Source organism: Balaenoptera borealis (genome assembly GCF_965194805.1).
Source record: "Balaenoptera borealis genome assembly, chromosome: 15".
NCBI classification, from domain to species: domain Eukaryota; kingdom Metazoa; phylum Chordata; class Mammalia; order Artiodactyla; family Balaenopteridae; genus Balaenoptera; species Balaenoptera borealis.
This window is the reverse complement of record NC_138871.1, coordinates 72872978-72890408: the sequence shown is the minus strand read 5'-3', so window position 1 is coordinate 72890408 and position 17431 is coordinate 72872978. Positions and strand designations below refer to the sequence as shown.

At 37.3% G+C, this 17431-nt stretch overlaps 1 protein-coding gene across 11 annotated transcripts in view; it reads left to right on the top strand.

Moving 5' to 3' along the window:
- The window catches only part of NCOA1 (nuclear receptor coactivator 1), a 259310-nt gene that overhangs the window by 83971 nt on the left and 157908 nt on the right, over positions 1 to 17431 (top strand). For 2 of the 11 annotated variants that reach the window (XM_082357416.1, XM_082357420.1), the window contains exon 3: positions 6730 to 6814. The exons of the other annotated variants lie outside the window; for them this stretch is intronic. The gene's annotated coding sequence lies outside the window, so the exon portion shown is untranslated. The remainder of the gene's footprint in view (positions 1 to 6729; positions 6815 to 17431) is intronic. 11 annotated transcript variants of the gene reach the window in all.

The following is a 17431-nucleotide window of genomic DNA, read 5'->3' as shown; positions in this document are numbered from 1 at the left end:
TTTGATCTGCAGATATTTCATGTGTTTCTGGAAAATATAAGGTCTTTTTTTTTTTAGAGAAAAACACAATCGTGGTACTATTATCACACTTGAAAATTAACAATAATTCTTTAGTATCATTAAATATTCAGTCAGTGTTCAAATTTTAAACTGTTTTAATGTCAGAAACATTTTCTTCCATATTTTTTTGCTTGTTTGAATTAGAATCCAGATGAGGTTTACAGTTTGATTGGTTGATATACCTTTAAAAAAAAAGTCTTTCAAACTATTTTTCCTCTTTTTCTCCCTCCCTCTCTTTCTCCCATCCCTTCTCTCTTTCTTTCACTCCATCTCCCTGATTCCCCTTTCTTTCTCTTGTCTCCAGCTTCCTTTCTTCCTCCCTCCCTCCTTCCTCCCCTCCCTCCCTCCTTCCTCCCCTCCCAACCTCCCTGTCTTTCTTTTTTAAATTTTGCAGTATATTGATTGAAGAGACTGGGTGGTTTGCCCTGCAGATTTTTTCCATACTCTAGCTCTTGTTTATTGCATCCCATGGCATTGTTTAACTTGTTTTTTGTTCTCTTCATTTTCTGTAAATTTTTAGTTAGGTATGGAGGCTTGATGTGATTCAGGTTTAATTTCTTTTTGTTAAGACTGTTTTATAGAAAGTGTCATTTTCTATAAGGAGGCACATATATATAGTGATGATACATGCAATTTTTTTTAAAGATTTTTTTTGATGTGGACCATTTTTAAAGTCTTCATTGAATTTGTTAAAATATTGCTTCTGTTTTATGTTTTGGTTTTTTGGCCACGAGGCATGTAGGATCTTAGCCCCCCAGACCAGGGATCAAACCTGCACCCCCTACACTGGAAGGCGAGGTCCCAACCACTGCACAGCCAGGGAAGTCCCGATACACGCAGTTTTGATTTGGAAGATATTGCCAGATTGTCTTCCAGAACTGTTGTTTCAGTCTATACCTTTATCATTAAGTTTTTGAGAGTATCATTTCATACACTTGTGAACTGTTACCATCTAGCTTTCAAATTTTTTGGAAAATGTCTTCTTAGTCTTTAGTATTTAATTCACTGATTACTAGTAAGGTTGTTTTTTTTCGTATTTTTTATTTTTTAGGGTTATTTGTATTTTTTCTAATGGGAATTGCCTATTCACAGTATGCTTTGTTTCTTTTCCTGTTGGTTGTTGAACATTTTTCTTATTGATTTGTAGAATTTCTTTAGGTCTTTTGATTACTCATCCTTTTTTTTTTTTTCCTGTTTTTATGATGCCAAATATTTTCTCTTAGGTTTTTACTAGTCTTTCATTTTGATTATATTGTCCTTTGGTATACAGAAATTATACCAATCAGATCAGTCAGTCTTTTCCTTTATGACTTATGTGTACTTTTTAGTTTGTGTGAAAAAGGATTCTTTGCATAGAGGCATAAAAATATTCACTTACATTTTTTTAATTATAAAGAACACATAACATAAAAATTGCCATCTTAACCATTTTTAAGTGTACAATTGAGTAGTATTAAGTACATTCACCTTGTGCAACTGATCTCCAGAACTTTTTCATATTGCAAAACTGCAACTTTATACCCATTAAACAACAATAACTTGAGATTAAGTTTTCATGTTTAGGTATTTTATCCTCTGACTTTTTTTTCCTTTTTCTTTCTTTTTTTTTACTTTTGATATCTGGTAGGATAAATAAAACTGGTTTGTTGTTTTTCATAATTCTCTTTGTTATTTAAATATATATGTATATGCATATACATGTCTTTTCTCTATGTTTTTAATATACTTCGTAAGAGGCATGAAAAATTCTGCTAGGATATTATCTGGATTTATATATTAATTTGAGGAAAATTAATATTTTTATTAGGTATATTGACTGTTTCTCCATTCAAACTCAAAAGTTTTATTCTTTTGGAAACTTAGTTTTCTACTAGAAGACCTTACTCATATTCCACAGAATTCTTTATTCCTAGGTAATTTTTATTTTTGTTTCTTCTGGGATGGAGTGATTCTGATTTTTTTCTTAAAAATTGTAGTCTGTCTGTTCCCAGTTCTGATTTCCCCTTTCTCTCCTTTATTTTATTTTACATTTTCACAGCATTTGTCACCTTGTAGCAGATTTGATAATTTACCTATTTATTATGTGTGTTGTTATTACCTATCTTCCTTACCCTCTCCCCAAATCTAGAATGTAATTTCTACAAGGACAGGGATCTGTCTTTGAGTTTTATATTCCCTTTGAATTTTATAAGGATAGGTATTCACGTTATATGTAAATAATGACTTTTGGGGAGTCTTTTCCTTTCTAGCATTAATATATTTTTTTCCTTAATTTATTGCATTGGGTAAGCCTTCCAGTACTACGTTGAATAGTACATGTGATTTCGCACATTATTAACTTGTTCTTAACATACATGAGAATGCATCTGTTACTTTATTCATAGGTATAATGATTACCATTGGTTTCTGATAGGTTTTAACAAAGTAGGGAAGTTCATTTTTTGTTCTTACCTTGCCAAGAGTTTTTATTTTTGGATTTTGAATTTTATCAATGGGAAAAGGCACATAAATAATCTCTCGGGGAGTTTTCATCATTTGTAGATGATACCACCAAGAGGCAGGAGAGTTGAACATATAGTGGTTGCTAAGAAACAGAAACTGAGGAGACCTTTTGGCCGTCTTACAGGGGTGGAGAGACTGTTGGAGTTCAGGGTTACCAAGGCATCTAGAGCTTGAATGACCAAGATGGTGAAGAGAATATAAGCATAGAGAAGTGAGCCAAAAGTCTGAACCATGTTTCCACCAGAATTTGTTGAAGATTAGTAAACTGCACAAGCCAATAGGCAGAAAAGTTGAGCTGAAGGTGGCTACTAAGAGGTTGAGAAGCTAAGCAGAATTTTCAGCAGTCTCATGGTACTAAAGAGAGGAGTTCTGGTACATATCTGAGGCTTTCAGTTGAGATCTCTAAATAACTATATCCTAACAGTAAGGGTGAACCAGAGAAGGAGACCAGGTCTTTTTTTTTTTTTTAAATTGAAGTATAGTTGATGTATAATGTTACGTCACAGGTGTACAATATAGTGATTCATAATTTTTAAAGGTTATACTCCATTTATAGTTATTATAAAATATTGGCTATATTCCCTGTGTTGTACAATATATCGTTGTAGCTTATTTTATACATAATAGTTGTGCCTCTTAATTCCATACCCCTGTGTTGCCCCTCCCCTTTCCCTCTCCCCACTGGTAACCACTAATTTGTTCTCTGTATCTGTGAGTCTGCTGCTTTTTTGTTATATTCACTAGTTTGTTGTACTTTTTAGATTCCACATATAAGTGTTATCATACAGTATTTGTCTTCCTGTGTCTGACTCATTTCACTTAGCATAATACCCTCTAAGTTCATCCATGTTGCTGCAAATGGCAAAATTTCATTCTTTTTTATGGCGGAGTAGTATTCCATTGTGTGTGTGTGTGTGTGTGTGTGTGTGTGTGTGTGTGTGTGTGTATACACATATACCACATCTTCTTTATTCATTTATCTCTTGATAGACACCGAGGTTGCTTCCATATCTTGGCTATTGTAAATAATGCTGCTATGAACATTGGGGTGCGTGTTCATAAGTCTTAATATGATTGAAAATTGTCTTCAAATTAGCTTAATCTCTGATTGGATTAGCTCCTGTTGCCTACCAGAAACTAAAGAAAATCTTCTATTGAAAAAGATAATATCAGTCACAGCCTCTACTGTTTTTGTTATGCAATATCTGACATTCAATCTCCAGATTCCAGGCATGCCAAGAGTCATGAACAAGAGAAAAACAGATATAGAAACACATGATCAAATGTGGACTTCAGTGCCACTTCCTTCACCCCTCTTTTGTTTCAGACAAGAAATCTATCATTTGAATTGTGTTTCCCCTATAGGTAAAGCATCATTTCTCTCTCGCCATTTTCATTACATTTTCTTTGTCTTCAGTTTTCAGAAGTTTAACTGTGAACTGTCCTGGTATGGATTGCTTTGGGCTTTATGCTGTTGAGGATTCACTTAGCTTCTGGAATCTGTAAGTTTGTGTGTTTTGCCAAGCTCGAGGAGTTACAAGTTTTTGTTTCTTAGAGGACTTTTTGAGTCTTACCCTCTTTCTTCTCTCTTTTTGGGACTCAGATGACATGGAAGATAAATAGTTTTTTTTTAAAGGTTTTTTAAAAATTATTATTTAAAAATAATTAATTAATTAATTTTTGGCTGCATTGGGTCTTCATTGCTGCATGCGGGCTTTTCTCTAGTTGTGGTGAGCAAGGGCTATTCTTTGTTGCGGTGCACAGGCTTCTCATTGCGGTGGCTTCTCTTGTTGCGGAGCACAGGCTTTAGGTGTGTGGGCTTCAGTAGTTGTGGCTCGCGGGCTCTAGAGCACAGGCTCAGTAGTTGTGGTGCACGGGCTTAGTTGCTCCACAGCATGTGGGATCTTCCCAGACCAGGACTTGAACCTGCGTCCCCTGCCTTGGGAGGCGGATTCTTAACCACTGCACCAGGGAAGTCCCAGAAGATAAGTCCTGTTGTAGTCCCACAGGACCCCAAGGCTCTGTTTATTTGTTTTCAGTTTTTTCTCTCTGTTGTTCAGATTGGGTAGTTTCTATTGTTCTCTCTTCCAGTTCAGTGATTCTTCCCTCTGTCCTCTCCATTCTACTGTAGTTCTCATCTGTTGAGCTTTTGTTTCAGTTTTTATATTTTTTCAGTTCTGAAATCTTTTTTTTTTGGTGTATTTTTTCTTTGTTGAGGCTCCCTATTTTTTTGTTTATTTGTTTCAAGAATGTGCATAACTGCTCTTTGAGACATTTTTATAATGGCCACTTCAAACATTATGTCAGGAGGGGTGCCATCAGGGTTTTAATCCAGGATCTACCTCTTAGTAACTTTATGAATCTGGGCAACCTCTGGGGTTTTTATCTGTAATTTAATCTCTATGTACCTCACTTTTCACATGTGTAAAATGGGATTAATAACGGTAATTAGTGACAGTAACTGCTTCACAGAATTATGGTAAGGGTAGAGTTAATATGTATAATATGTTTATAGCATTAGCTAAGCACATAATATATGTTCAGTAAATATTACTTAATAGTAAAAAAAAAAATCCTCATCAGATAATCTTACCATCTCCCTCATCTTGGTATTGGCTTCTGTGGATTGTCTTTTTTCATTCAGTTTGACATATTTCTTGTTATGATGAGTGTTATGAGAGTTCTTGTTATGATGAGTGATTTTTATTTGATACCTGGACATTTTGGGTATTATGTTCTGAGACTCAGGATCTTATTTAAACATTCTGATGTAGCTGGCTTCTTTTGGCACTGCTCCAGCATGGGAAAGAGGGGAGTGCTCTGTCACATTACTGCCCAGAGGGGATAGAAGTCCAAGTTTCTCACTCCGCCTCTGTTGACTCTCAAGTTGGTGGGAGATTCCTCATTACTGCTTGTCAGGGATGGGAGTTCTGGCCTCCACTGACTTTTCCTTGGCTGGGGAGGCAGGTGTGCCTCAGTACACACCTGTACTGAGGGAGAAGGGAGGGCCTTCTTACTGTTGGGCAGTGGTGAAAGGCCCGACTCCACTAGGCCTCTTCTGACACCAGCCTACACCAGGAAGGGGGAAGTACACCTTCTTACTGCCAGGTGGACATCTAAGCTCTCCATGTGGCCTTCACTGACACCAAGGGGAAGGAGGTCTCATTATCACCTGGTAGGGACCAACTCCCAAATGGCCTTCTCTGACAGCACTGTGGTGGGGAGTATGGGGTGCCGTGTTACAGTTTGGCAGAGGTGGAAGTCTAGGCTCTACACTTGACCTTTGCTGGTGGCGCTGGCGCCACAGTTTTGTTTTGTTTTGTTTTATGGTGTTTGTCTGGGTATAACAGCTTTTTGTCTAGATTGTTTCTTTCCTGATCTTTTGGCTGGGAGAACAGGATTTTGTTTTGTTTGTTTCATTTTTTGGAGGGTCTGGGCCTATTGGTATTTCTAGGTTGCCAGCTTCTTCAACTCCAAGTCTAGAATATATAGGGCACAGAAGAAAACCCATAGAACTCACCACCATGTTGTTTTCCTTAGATCTGGTGATTTCTGTCTGATCTGCTTTCTTCTCTCCACCTTTAGAGTCGTCTTATGTTTGTTATATATGTTGTCCAGGTCTTTTAGTTTTACTTAGTGAGAAGAATAGGGAAAAATATATCTATTCCACCTTCCCAGAAGTGGAAGTCCTCAAGTACTTTAAATTCTTAATTATTTAGTTTTCATTATAATTAATATTACCTTTTAGTCTGCTTGCCATATGCTTGACTGGGTAGAATTTTATCAGTGTGCCTCACTTATAGGGCTTAAAATTTTTTTTTAAATGAAAGTATGGCTCACCATCTAGAAGTAGAAGTTTTAGAATTAATCTTTTAGTGTTAATTATTTTGGAGAAAGAGCAATAATTTTCTATATCCCATTTTATTAAAAATATATACATAAAACCTCTAGTTTTTGTTTGCTTCAAGAGAATGTCCCAGGGTAGCTTATGTATTAATTATGAATATCTTAATGAATTAAGAATACTGCTTTAAATATATTAAATTTATTTACTGCCACCACCCTCACCCCCACCCCTACTCTCATTTTCTAGAGTAGATTGTATTAATTTCATGTGATTGATCCAAGTAGCTGTGACTGACTGTAATACTGTTTTCCTGATTTCAGGTTCTCTTTACAACTACGTCAGAGGTTGAATTAATATGCTAAGAAATCACTAAGTACTGTTCTGAGGGGTTTTGAAATAAATGGGGTAAGTTTAATATCCTCTTAAATACTACTTGGATTTTTATAGTGAGTTCCTGATTTCGGCCCATATGTGCCAGACATGAAGCTGGACGCATCAAGTGGGAAGAATATCTTCACTTTGATTTTGCTCTTTGCTTGTAGTGCTTTTCAGTTTTCTTTTGGATCAGGAGCCCCTTGGAGGGTTTACTTAAAGCTGTAGTCACTTTTCACAAACATTCACAGATGTTCAGAGAGTTCGAGGACCTTCTTAAGTCCCCCAGAGTTCATAGGCCTTGGGTCAACCATCTCCTCTATAGTTTTTGAGACTTTTTTACGTGCTTTGTTGCTCTTTTAAATATCACAACGACCCTGAGAGTTAGTGGCTTGTATTCATATTTAACAATGAAGAAACTGCTGCTCAAAGTGGTGTGTGATTTATCTGGTTACGTAGCTGTCAAACATGAGTCTAGAATTGAAGACTTTCCTAAACTGTGACAGTTTCTCAGGGGGGCAGCAACATTTTCTAAGGTTCTTGATACTTAATGTCAAAGTGCTTCCTCATAAGGTACTGTCACCTTTTCCTTACTCTCAGCAAATGAGCATGCCTTTTTCACCACATTATCACATTGAGTTTTTCCCCACCCCAGTGTTTGCTAAACTGATATATATACAATGATATTTAATTTCTTTGTTTGTATTAGGGTCCTCTATCCATTTATCCATCAGTCTGACCAGTTTTTATATCATTATGTATAAAACTTAATGTATCAAGAATACTAATTTTGTCATTTTTTTACAAATACTTTTACCCTTTTTATTTGCCTTTTAATTTTATATGGTTTCTTTTTTATGTATAGAAGTTTAGAAAGTAAGTATGTATTCAGATTTCTTCTAATTTTTTCTCTCTTCTTTTTTTAGTGTAGAAATATCCAAAGATTTGACACACTTAAGTGAATGCAGACACACACATATACTTAGACTTTTTTAAAATTTTAAAAACATAATGGGAATCTAAAAGAAAAGAAAAGGAATGTCATTTAAGTTGCAATTATTTGACTTCTTTTTGTCGTATGTTTATTGGCTGTTGGTCTATCATTTAAAAATTTTTTTAACCATTTTTTAATTGAAGTATAGTTAATTTACAGTGTTGTGTTAGCTTCAGGTGTACAGCAAAGTGATTCAGTTATATATATATTCAGTTATATTCAGATATATATAGATATATATAGATATATATATATGTATACACACACATATACACTTTTTCAGATTCTATTCCACTATAAGTTATTACAAGACATTGAGTATAGTTCCCTGTGCTATACAGTATGTCCTTGGTGTTTATCTATTTTCTATATAGTAGTATATATCTGTTAATTCCAAACTTCTAATTTACCCCCCCAACCTGCTATATACCCTCTAGTAACCATAAGTTTGTTTTCTATGTCTGAGTCTGTTTCTGTTTTGTAAATAAGTTCATTTATATCATTTTTTTAGATTCCACATATAAGTGATATCATATGGTATTTGTCTTTCTCTGTCTGACTTACTTCACTTAGTATTATCTCTAGGTTCATCCATGTTGCTGCAAATGGCATTATTTTGTTCTTTTTTATGGCTGAGTAGTATTCCATTGTGTATATGTACCACATCTTCTTTTAGTATTCCACTGTATATATGTACCACATCTTCTTTATCCATTCCTCCATTGATGGGCATTTAGGTTGCTTCCAGGTCTTGGCTATTGTAAACAGTGCTGCAGTGAACATTGGGGTGCATGTATTTTTTTGAATTAGAGTTTTGTCCAAGAGTGGGATTGCAGGATCATATGGTAACTCTATTTTTAGTTTTTTAAGGAACCCCCATACTGTTCTCTATAGTTGCTGCACCAGTTTACATTCCCACCAACATTGTAGGAGGGTTCCCTTTTCTCCACACCCTCTCCAACATTTGTTATTTGTAGACTTTTTAATGTTTAATGGTGGCCATTCTGACTAGTGTGAGGTGATACCTCATTGTAGTTTTAATTTGCAGTTCTATAATAATTAGCAATATCGAGCTTCTTTTCATATACCTGTTGGCCATCTGCATAAATATTTTTTGTTTAATCTTTCAGAATTTTTATAATTACGCTATGTAGAAATCTAACTTTTTTCTCTTAAATTAGTTAATTCTTTCTGATAGCATTTATTGAATGTTTCTTTTCTTGCCCACTGAAGTCTACCTTTATCATATATAAGATTCCCATATATACTTATATTTGTCTGTCTGTATAATGTTCTTTTGATCTCCTTTTATATTGCTATGTATTTATCATACTCTTTTTTTTTTTTAATAAATTTATTTATTTTATTTATTTATTTTTGGCTGCGTTGGGTCTTCGTTGCTGTGTGCGGGCTTTCTCTAGTTGCGGCGAGCGGGGGCTACTCTTTGTTGCGGTGCACGGGCTTCTCATTGCAGTGGCTTCTCTTGTTGCCAAGCACGGGCTCTAGGCACACGGTCTTCAGTAGTTGTGGCACGCGGGCTCTAGAGCGCAGCCTCAGTAGTTGTGGCGCATGGGCTTAGTTGCTCCGCGGCATGTGGGATCTTCCCGGACGAGGGCTCAGACCCGTGTCCCCTGCATTGGCAGGCGGATTCTTAACCACTGTGCCACCAGGGAAGCCCTATCATACTCTTTTAATGTTATATTATTTAATGTAACTTTTTTCTCTCACTAGACTTTCAAAAATGTTTGTCTTACTTTTTTTTTTGGTAGTAATTCTTACAGACTTACTTTAGAATATATTCATCAAGTTAAAAAAATAAGGATATGAAGGATTTTGATTAGAATTGCATTGGGTTAAAGATTCATTTGGGGGAAAAAATTGATACCTCTTTATTATCTATACTTATGCACCTTGTGGAATCTTCTCTGTCTCTGTACTCTTGGGGACTTTGCTTATGTTCTCTGGCTCCCAGGGGTCTTTTCCTGGCCTTCTCATTAGAAAGCTGAAGTTTCTTTCTCTCAGAGTCTTGGTGTTCCCCCCTCCCCCACCACCTCACTGTTGCACAGTTATACCCCATTGAGGCCCTCCTGGGTTGAAAGGGTAAGGGGAAAAAAAGGAGAAGTGAGGAGCTCCCCCGCTCCAATACTCTTCATACAACGCTGGCTCCTTTTTCTAGTTCCTTAGGAGGTTGGGGCCAGTTTTTTCTTAGGCTTTTAGGTTTCCTGCCTCAGTAGTATAGCTTTATAACTTGGACTGTCTTCAGAGCGGGCCAGAAGAGAAAGAAAAGAAAAGGAACTGGAAACCTCACCACCAAACGTATACACTTTCCAGCTTGCAGATGTCCCTTTTACTCCAGTGAGAAAGAGGGGGTTTCTCTTGGAGTTTTTGCTATGTGCCCCTGCTGTGTACTTCTGGGACTCTACCCACCCTCATGTTAAAGTGGTAAACAAAGAAAGAGTTTTTAAAATAGAGTAAACTCACTGCCCTATTGATTATTCTTCAAGTTTTGACTTCCCTCCCCAGTGCACCTGCCACTGTTTATTTTTCAGAGTTCTCAGGTAGTTGCTTTTAGGATTCTCTCCAGAGTTTTTACTAGTTGTAATGAGTGGAAGAGATGTAATGGGCTTACCATCTTGGCTGTCACTGAAAGTAAAGTTATTTCATTTTGAAAATAATTTTTGTTTTTATTTTCTAAAAATTCTTTTTTATTGGTTACTATATTTTATGAACAAAGTTTTCTTATTTTATGGATATATTGGCCTCTTTTTTTAAAAAATAAATTTATTTATTTATTTTTGGCTGCATTGGGTCTTCATTGCTGCATGTGGGCTTTCTCTAGTTGCAGTGATTGGGGGCTACTCTTCATTGCGGTACGCGGCTTTTCATTGCGGTGGCTTCTCGTTGCGGAGTATGGGCTCTAGGCACGCAGACTTCAGTAGTTGTGGCACGCGGGCTCAGTAGTTCTGGCTCGCAGGCTCTAGAGCACAGGCTTGGTAGTTGTGGCGCATGGGCATAGTTGCTCTGCGGCATGTGGGATCTTCCCGGACCAGGGCTCGAACCCATGTCCCCTGTGTTGGCAGGTGGATTCTTAACCACTGCGCCACCAGGGAAACCCCTGTATTGGCCTCTTGAATCACTCTGAAGATACCAATATAAGTTAAACATCTTATTTCTTTTTTTTTGCTTTACTCTCTCTTCTGTGGATCATGGTGCCCGTGATTTTTCACCTTAGTGCCTCTCTTAGTTTTTATTAAGTAGCTGGTGATTCTTGGCTGTTCTTCTTTATAGAATTTTTAAATGAAGGTCTAAATCAGTGGTTGTCCAACTTGAATACATGTAACAATCCCTTGGGGACCCAGTTTAAATGCAGATTCCTAGCTTCACTCACAAAAAAACCTGATTCAGTATGTCTGGGGTGCACCAGTATGATTCAGTATGCACTTAAACAGTTTAGATGATTCTGATGCTGGTAACATCTTGGTAACTGGTGTAATTTGGTACAGGTCAGTGTACTCCTTTACAAAGCATTGTCTTCTCCACTGACTATCATTGCTGACCACAGGACTCTGCAAGTTAGTTTCCCACTTGCTGTGGTAAATGGGATGTGGATTCCTCTCCACCCCACCCCTTTTCTTTGCATTTGCAAAGACAAGGCTAACAAGCTTGTACCTGTCCCTCCCTCAACTTCTGCTATAGGGAAGGAATTTACGGGCAGGGAGAGTTCTGATTAGTTCTGAGTTATCTTCCCTCGATCACAGTCTATTGAGATTGTCCTTAACCTGCTATTATCGTCAACTCAAAGTTCACACTATAAGCCCTCTGACAGAGACTTTAGACCCACAGTAAGTGCTGTGGCCAGCGTTTACTATTTATCATCAGAGTTGTACTGGTCATCTTCGGTGATTGTTCACTCATTTGTTCTGTGGCCTGACATGAGGTGTTTAAGAAGGAGAAGAGATAGATGCTCAGTCTGCCATCTTGAACTGGAAGTCCATTGTTACTTTTAAAGCTATGTTGATTTCTATTATGTCAAGAAGTATTTCTTTTGAATTCTCACATAAAATAAACATCATAAAATCTGTAGCAGGATCACAGCTTACTCATACTCACTTAGGTGTGCAAAGAAAATATAGCTTCTTTATTTTTCTATAAGTCATCTCTTCCTTTTGATGAACTCTGGGCACTGGGTAACTGGAGGAAGAGTACCAGTCTTACTCCAAGCTGGTAAACTAAGTCTTACGTAGTAATTTAAATTGATCTCTTTGGATATTTCAGTCTCTGTTTGGATACTAGTCATTCAAGTATCATCTCTTCTCTCATGCCTTCCCACAATGGAATCCAGACTTATGGGTGCTTGTGTGACCTTGTAGTCATGGAAGGATACCAGAACCCTCAATCCATGTGCTATCTTCTCTGCTTCTCACTGGTCTCTCCTTTAAAGTAACTGGTCAGGCTATTCCCTGGAATTGTGACTACTGTGGTGCTTTTGTCCTTGGATATTCTTCAGATATCTGAAGCTGAAGTTTACAACTGATGTTACTTGAGATCTGTTTTCTTGGTTCCCAGGATGTATTGCCATCTTCCCAGGTGTCACAGGTAACCTGATGTCTGGCTAGGGATTCCCATTGACTCGCTAGCCAGGTGGTCTCTTTTCCAGGCCTCTGCTATGGAGCTACTTTGCCCCTATGACAGTGACCTCTTCTGGCAGACTCAACATCCAGCATCTTAAGTTACCTTTCCTGAACTACTTTACAGCACCCAGGAATTTCCCAGAGTCTTCCATGGCACAGGGGAGAAAAGGGAGACCCCAGAGCCGATCTCACACCCTCCCTCAATCTGATTGTGCTTCGGTGCATATGCTTTGATGTGGCTCTCTCCAGCTTGTGCTAGATGTGCATGAGGGGAGGTAAAAGTTTGGTTGCGGGGGAGGGCAGTTGGGGGCGTGCATGTTACTGGAAGGCAGTGACTTGGCACTTTCTCAACAGGAAGCAGAGCAAAATCCATTCTAACTCCCAGATTTCCCCACTCCTTCAAACATTCCTTTCCTTTTGCAGCCTCCAGCTGGAGAGGGTAATGGGAGTACTGGGCTGATCGCTTGCTTCTCCTGTCTCTGTTCTACTTCTTTATCCCACAGCCCTTTGGCCAGAATCAGGAATTTGAGGCTTTAATTTATAGTCTCTAGGTTTTATCCCCCTTCTACCCTAGGTAGTAGGCATTATGTTCTAGCTGTCATGAGCAGAAGGGATATCTGCTCTACAAAGTGGAAGAAACTGTACTCTGAGTCTTTCAGGCTTGGTCAGAAAATATTAGTGTTAAAAAAATTTCCTTCTTTGGGAAAACCAGACTTTTAAGACTTAATCTTGCTGCAAAATCCTTTCTTTAATTCAGAAGGTGAGCATTAAATATTTCTCTTTTATATCTAAACTTCTCCAAGGAAATGGATGCTACTCATAGAATAGTAGGGAAGTAAGTAGAAGGAAATGCAAATGGGAAAAGCATATCAACAACTGCTTTCATAATCATTAGGATATATCTACCCTCATTACTCTTCTTTTTCAAAATTTCCTTGTTTTATCTTACAGATTTACTCTTATTTTTTTACTCTTTTACTCTTTTCTTATATGATTATATTTCTAAAACACACTTTGGTTTTTATTTGATTTGTATTAAGCCTATAACTTTCAGATCACTTTTTATCTTTTTTTTTCCAACATCTTTATTGGAGTATAATTTCTCTACAATGGTACGTTAGCTTCTGCTGTATAACAAAGTGAATCGGCCATACGTATACACATATCCCCATATTCCCTCCCTCTTGTGTCTCCCTCCCACCCTCCCAATCCCACCCATCTAGGGGGACACAAAGCACCAAGCTGATCACCCTGTGCTATGTGGCTGCTTCCCACCAGCCATCCATTCTACATTTGGTAGTGTATATATGTCCATGCCACTTTCTCACCTCGTCCCAGCCTACACCTTCCCCTCCCCGTGTCCTCAAGTCCACTCTCCGTGTTTGCGTCTTTATTCCTGTCCTGCCCCTAGGTTCTTCAGAACCATTTTTTTTTTTTTTTAAGATTCCATATATATGTGTTAGCATACAGTATTTTTTTTTGTTTAAACATCTTTATTGGAGTATAATTGCTTTACAATAGTGTGTTAGTTTCTGCTTTATAACAAAGTGAATCAGCTATACATATACATATATCCCCATATCGCCTCCCTCTTGCGTCTCCCTGCCACCCTCCCTATCCCACCCCTCTAGGTGGTCACAAAGCACCAAGCTGATCTTCCTGTGCTATGCGGCTGCTTCCCACTAGCTATCTGTTTTACATTTGGTAGTATATCTTAGTCCATGCCACTCTCTCACTTCGTCCCAGCTTACCCTTCCCCCTCCCCGTGTCCTCAAGTCCATTCTCTACATCTGCATCTTTATTCCGGTCCTGCCCCTAGGTTCTTCATAACCATTTTTGTTTTTTTGTTTTTTGTTTTTAGATTCCATGTATATGTGTTAGCATATGGTATTTGTTTTTCTCTTTCTGACTTACTTCACTCTGTATAACAGACGCTAGGTGCATCCACCTCACTACAAATAACTCAATTTTGTTTCTTGTTATGGCTGAGTAATATTCCATTGTATATATGTGCCACATCTTCTTTATCCATTCATCTGTCAATGGACACTTAGGTTGCTTCCATGTCCTGGCTGTTGTAAATAGAGCAGCAGTGAACACTGTGGTACATGACTCTTTGAATTATGGTTTTCTCAGGGTATATGCCCAGTAGTGGGATTGCTGGGTTGTATGGTAGTTCTATTTTTAGTTTTTTAAGGAACCTCCATACTGTTCTCCCTAGTGGCTGTATCAATTTACATTGCCACCAACAGTGCAAGATGGTTCCCTTTTCTCCATGCCCTCTCCAGCATTTATTGTTTGTAGACTTTTTGATGATGGCCTTTTGGTTCTGATGAACCAAAAGAAATTATCAAATACAGATGACTTTTTGATGATGGACTTTTGGTTCTGACTGGTGTGAGGTGATAACCTCATTGTGGTTTTGATTTGCATTTCTCTAATGATTAGTGATGTTGAACATCCTTTCATGTGTTTGTTGGCAATCTGTATATCTTCTTTGGAGAAATGTCTGTTTAGGTCTTCTGCCCATTTTTGGATTGGGTTGGGTTTTTTTTGATATTGAGCTGCATGAGCTGCTTGTATATTTTGGAGATTAATCCTTTGTCAGTTGCTTCATTTGCAAATATTTTCTCCCATTCTGAGGGTTGTCTTTTCATCTTGTTTATGTTTTCCTTTGCTGTGCAAAAGCTTTTAAGTTTCATTAGGTCCCATTTGTGTATTTTTGTTTTTATTTCCCTTTCTCTAGGAGGTGGGCCAAAAAGGACCTTGCTGTGATTTATGTCATAGAGTGTTCTGCCTATGTTTTCCTCTAAGAGTTTTATAGTGTCTGGCCTTACATTTAGGTCTTTAATCCATTTTGAGTTTATTTTTGTGTGTGGTGTTAGGGAGTGTTCTAATTTCATTCTTTTAGATGTAGCTGTCCAGTTTTCCCAGCACCACTTACTGAAGAGGCCGTCTTTTCTCCATTGTATGTTCTTGCCTCCTTTATCAAAGATAAGGTGACCATATGTGCATGGGTTTACCTCTGGGCTTTCTATCCTGTTCCTTTGATCTATATTTCTGTTTTTGTGCCAGTACCATACTGTCTTGATTACTGTAGCTTTGTAGTATAGTTTTTCTTTTTCAAGATGGCTTTGGCTATTCGGGGTCTTTTGTGTTTCAGTACAAATTGTGAAATTTTTTGTTCTAGTTCTGTGAAAAATGCCATTGGAAATTTGATAGAGATTGCATTGAATCTGTTGATTGCTTTGGGTAGTATAGTCATTTTCACAATATTGATTCTTCCAATCCAAGAACATGGTATATCTCTGCATCTGTTTGTATCATCTAAAATTTCTTTCATCAGTATCTTACAGTTTTCTACATACAGGTCTTTTGTCTCCTTAGGTAGGTTTATTCCTAGGTATTTTATTCTTTTTGTTGCAGTGGTAAATGGGAGTGTTTCCTTAATTTCTCTTTCTGACCTTTCGTTGTTAGTGTATAGGAATGAAGAGATTTCTGTGCATTAATTTTGTATCCTGCTACTTTACCAAATTCATTGATTAGCTCTAGTAGTTTTCTGGTAGCATCTTTAGGATTCTCTGTGTATAGTATCATGTCATCTGCAAACAGTGACAGTTTTATTTCTTCTTTTCTGATTTGGATTCCTTTTATTTCTTTTTTATCTTTGATTGCTGTGGCTAAAACTTCCAAAACTATGTTGAATAATAGTGGGCAACATTGTCATGTTCCTGATCTTAGAGGAAATGCTTTCAGTTTTTCACCATTGAGAATGATGTTGGCTGTGGGTTTGTCATATATGGCCTTTATTATGTTGAGGTAAGTTCCCTCCGTGCCTAGTTTCTGAAGGGTTTTTATCATAAATGGGTGTTGAATTTTGTCAAAAGCTTTTTCTGCATCTATTGAGATGATCATATGGTTTTTCTCCTTCAATTTGTTAATATGGTTTATCACATTGATTGATTTGCATGTACTGAAGAATCCTTGCATTCCTGGGATAAACCCCACTTGATCATGGTGTATGATCCTTTTAATGTGCTGTTGGATTCTGTTTGCTAGTATTTTGTTGAGGAGTTTTGCATCTATGTTCATCAGTGATATTGGACTGTAGTTTTCTTTTTTTTTTTTGTGACATCTTTGTCCGGTTTTGGTATCAGGGTGATGGTGGCCTCATAGAATGAGTTTGGGAGTGTTCCTCCCTCTGCTATATTTTGGAAGAGTTTGAGAAGGATAGGTGTTAGCTCGTCTCTAAATGTTTGATAGATTTCACCTGTGAAGCCATCTGATCCTGGGCTTTTGTTTGTTGGAAGATTTTTAATCACAGTTTCAATTTCAGTGCTTGTGACTGGTCTGTTTATATCTTCTGTTTCTTCCTGGTTCAGTCTCGGAAGGTTGTGCTTTTCTAAGAATTTGTCCATTTCTTCCACGTTGTTCATTTTATTGGCATATAGTTGCTTGTAGTAATCTCTCATGATCCTTTGTATTTCTGCAGTGTCAGTTGTTACTTCTCCTTTTTCATTTCTAATTCTATTGATTTGAGTCTTCTCCCTGTTTTACTTGATGAGCCTGGCTAATGGTTTATTAATTTTGTTTATCTTCTCAAAGAACCAGCTTTTAGTTTTATTGACCTTTGTTATCGTTTCCCTCATTTCTTTTTCATTTATTTCTGCTCTGATCTTTATGATTTCTTTCCTTCCACTAACTTTGGGGTTTTTTTGTTCTTCTTTCTCTAATTGTTTTAGGTGTAAGGTTAGGTTGTTTATTTGAGATGTTTCTTGTTTCTTGAGCTAGGATTGTATTGCTATAAACTTCCCTCTTAGAACTGCTTTTGCTGCATCCCATAGGTTTTGGGTTGTCGTGTTTTCATTGTCATTTGTTTCTAGGTATTTTTTGATTTCCTCTTTGATTTTTTCAGTGATCTCTTGGTTGTTTAGTAACGTATTGTTTAGCCTCCATGTGTTTGCATTTTTTACAGATTTTTTCCTGTAATTGATATCTAGTCTCATAGCATTGTGGTTGGAAAAG